Below are 4213 nucleotides of genomic sequence, written 5' to 3'. Positions count from 1 at the left end.
TGAGAAGGTCCTCGCTTGGCACACGAGAAACGTCGTTTCCGCCACAGCTGAGAAAGACAATGGGGTTCGATCCCTCGCTTGCCATACACGCCTCAATCCTGTCTGATATATGGCCCACCCCTGCCCCTGGGAAACACACCCTCGTCCTGTTCTTAACCTTGGAGCAAAAATACCTGTCAACATAACGAACCTGACTATCACCAACAACAAGAACCCGACGGTCGGAAGGGGGGCCAGGAGGGGTGGGTGAAGGGGAGGGGAGCGGGAAGGAGGAGGGACCTGCTGTGAAGAACGAGGAGAAATTGTGGAAGAGGTGGAAGGTGGAAAGGGGGAGGAGGACGAGGAAGAAGAGGAAGAGGAAGGGAGGGAGGAGTGGGTGGAGGAGGAACGGACGAGGAGAGGGAGGAGGAAGAGGGGGAAAGGGAGGGTAAGGGACAGGTGTTGGAGGGAGGGACGAGCGATGAGGCTGAGGACAAGGAGGTGGAAGAGGGAGAGGAGGAGGAGGAGGAGGTGAGTGGGGGGGAAGAGTGGAGAGGGGAGACGGAAGAGGAAGGCGAGGAATTGGAGGCGGAGGAATAGGAGGGAGAGGGGGAGGAGGAGGAGGAGGAGGAGGAGGAGGAGGAGGAAGGAGGAGGAGGTGAAAGGGAGAGTGAGGAGGGGGAGGGAGGGACGAGGAGAGGGAGGAGGAAGAGGGGGAACGGGACGGTTAGGGACAGGTGTGGGAGGGAGGGACGAGCGAAGAGGCAGAGGACAAGGAGGAGAAAGAGGGAGAGGAGGAGGAGGAGGAGGTGGGCGGGAGAGGGGAGAGGGGGACGGAAGAGGAAGGCGAGGAGGAGGAGGAGGAGGAGGAAGAGGAGGAAGAAGAGGAGAAGGAGGGTGGGAAGGGAGCTCGGAGTTGGTCGAGGAGGAGGAGGAGGAGGATGGAAGGGGCTGCTGTGTGAGTGAAGACAATACTAGAGGGGAGGAGGACGAGGAAGAAGAGGAAGAGGAAGTGGAGGAGGAGGAGGCGGGGCTTGTTGCTGCTGCACTAACCAGTAAGTGTACCTGGGCGGCGAGAGTCGTAACCCTATTCTCTAACTCTATGATCCTCTGATCATCCTTCTGAGTCTTAACGCAGAACCTACAAACGTCCTTGGAAAGAAAGTACTGCTTGGCCATGCGAAGGCCACACCCAGAACAACGCTTGAGGGACGTCATGGTGAAGATATGGGCGAGGCAAGACGGAAACAATTAGGCGCGTTAAGACGATAACAAAGTACGCAGCTGCGGTGAGGTCGTCAGGTACAAAATGTGTATCTAGGAAAACAAACCAACAGCTGCTGTGAGGTCGCAGTCAGGTCAATTCCCCGGGGAAAAGGGTGTGTCTCGGGTAAAAAGGCGCGGTTATTTCTACCCACCAAGACAAAACATAGGCCAATATTAATATACTGAGAAATCACTTATGTAAAGAAGATAATAACTGTGTTCACTAGGTTTGCGCGGAAAGTGGATTATCTAGTGTTTTGTGTGGACTTAGAAATTAACGTAGCTTGGCGCGCCTGATTCACGTAGTCCTATTATCACAGCACAGTAAAGTATCCTAATAATAGAAGAAGAAAACACAAAAGCAATATAAAAAACACAAAAGCAATATAAAACCGTGTAGCACTGGGTTGGCGTGAAAGAATGTTGAATTTAGTGTAGATGTGGGAAGCTTAATACACTTGTCCTAGGAGTAACTGTGGATCACTATCTAACTAAGTAAATACTAAATCAGAACACTTAGCGGTCTGTAGTAGAAGGCAGGGTAATCCTCCTGGTTTTGTAGTCCTCCAGTACAGCAGCAGTTCACAGAAGCACAGAACGCCTCACACCGCGAAAGCAGAGGAAAACAGAGGAAAGAGCGAGTTGGCACCACACAGCAGCGGGGCAAAGTCACGTGTGAACCCAAGGAAGGTCGCGCGCTGACTGAGGAAGGTCGCGCGCTGACTGAGGAAGGTCGCGCGCTGACTGAGGAAGGTCGCGCGCTGACTCACCTTTAAACAGTTGGCTCGTCCTTCAAGTGAAGAGGGACTGGAACACGATACCACAACCGGTGAATTTACTAAGGTAATCTTCTGTTCAGGCACTCATTATTTATCAATTACAGGCCGCAGAATTCGTTCACCCCCGGGTTCGTCTGCATACTTACAACCCACTCAAGGTTCAAGGACACCCTTACCAGCATCCCCTCGCACCAGCCGCAGTATTACAGGCTCAAAGTAAGGTCTCTCTCACCTGTAGTTTTTGCAAGCAATCAGGACATTCTGAACATTCTTGCTTCGCGAAACGTAGGGAATCTACACATTCATGACAGGGCTCAGATAGGAGGTCAGGAGGTTACAGGGGCGGGCATCATTCATCACACAGGAACCCTAGGCCAAACCATCAGCGGAAGGCTGCCTTTTGCCATATCCACGGGAATTGTTTTCATGATTCAGACAGTTGTTCTGCAATACAAAAGGCCAAGGAGGAACAGAAGTACAAGTCCTCAGCGGACAGTAAACCACACTCCTCTTCTCAGAATAAAAAGACATGACTTCGTGACAGCCTCGAGGCGTACATCCAAGTGTCCCTTAAGGAAAATACTAATTGGGAGCAACTTGACTCCGTCATTGCCGCCTTAGGACGGACAAGCATAATTGCCCTCCCTTGCAAGGTGGGCAACACTTCACTCACCTTAGCGGTTGACACAGGTGCCACAGTCAATGTCATATCCGACTCCGCTTACAGGTCACTGACACGACAAGCGAGTGGGGAAAATTGGCCGCTCCAAGAGAACGACCTGAATGTGATAGGCGTGACGGGCACCACTTTGGGAATCCTTGGGCGAGTACCACTAACAGTCAGCTTACATGAAAAAGTATGTCCCTTTCGAGATTTCTTTTATGTCTCTAGCAGGTTTGCTTTACCTGTGGATGGGATCTTAGGATTGAACGCCATGAAAGACCTGCACATCGCCATAAACCCTGTAAGCAACGCGATCGTGTATCAAGGCCGACGCATCCAGGGGATGGTCAATCCATCGCCTCTGTCAACTGTAATCTCACCCTCAGAGGTGGAAAATGACCAACACACCACAGACTCAGGGGCTGCCACCGCCCAAGTGTCCCCTCTTACGGTCAAACCACACGAAACCATTGCAGACTTGTGGCGGACAGTAACGGCAGTCGTAGAAGGTCCTCATATAGTTCCGGATCGTGCTGCAAAACTTGTTAAAATCCGTTTGCCTAACGCCACTCCGGCGGGCAGTGATGTGTGTATCGACGGAGTTCATCACGTAAACCGCGTGACTGTGGAGGTAACTCTTGCAACAGTCAAGGAGGGAGGTTTTGCAGAGGCATTGGTAATAAACACGTCTGGATCCCCTGTATCCTTAAAACACGGTGTTCGATTATGCCAGTGTCTAGTGTATGGGAGAAATGTCGCCCCGGAACCAGCTGATTACCCTTCAGCCCAAGTTTCAGGCATATCCTCGGCGTGTCAGGCTTCTCCCGAACAAGACACAGCTCATTTAGAGGCGTTCCTAAAAGTTGCACACTATTCCGAAATTAAGCCAACCTTAGTCCAGCTTCTGGAGCATTATCGGGGGGCGCTTGCTCTACCAGGCGAGCCGCTTGGAGTTACACAGTGTGCTGAACACCACATTAAGTTAAAACCCAATACAAATCCAATATATATCAATGCGTACAAGCTCCCCCACAGTCAGAGGGAGGTGGTGCAACAACTTATCTCTGAAATGTTAGAACAAGGTGTCATCAAAGAATCGAATTCCCCGTGGAATTCGCCCTTGTTCCTGGTTCCAAAGAATGACGGCTCTTATCGTCCTGTGATTGATTTCCGGCGTGTGAACACCGCGACCTTGGATGATCATTTTCCGCTTCCCGTTCTTAGAGATCTTCTGATGTGTCTCGGTAGAGGAAATAAAGTCTTTACGAGTCTTGATCTGGTCAGTGGCTACTGGCAACTGCCCATGGCCCCCGAGTCACGTGAAATAACGGCTTTCAGCACGCCTCATGGCCACTATGAGTGGACGAGGATGCCGTTCGGGCTCAAAGGAGCTCCCTTGACTTTCCAAAGGACAATGAACAGTATTATTGGTGACTTGCTGGGCAACTCTGTCTATGTGTATTTAGACGACATCATCATAGCAAGTAAAGACGTGCATGCACACATGGAAACACTAAAAGCAGTC

The sequence above is a fragment of the Eriocheir sinensis genome, unplaced genomic scaffold (genome assembly GCF_024679095.1).
Source record: "Eriocheir sinensis breed Jianghai 21 unplaced genomic scaffold, ASM2467909v1 Scaffold226, whole genome shotgun sequence".
Lineage (NCBI taxonomy): Eukaryota > Metazoa > Arthropoda > Malacostraca > Decapoda > Varunidae > Eriocheir > Eriocheir sinensis.
The sequence above is the reverse complement of the archived record's forward strand: the minus strand, read 5'-3'. Positions refer to the sequence as shown.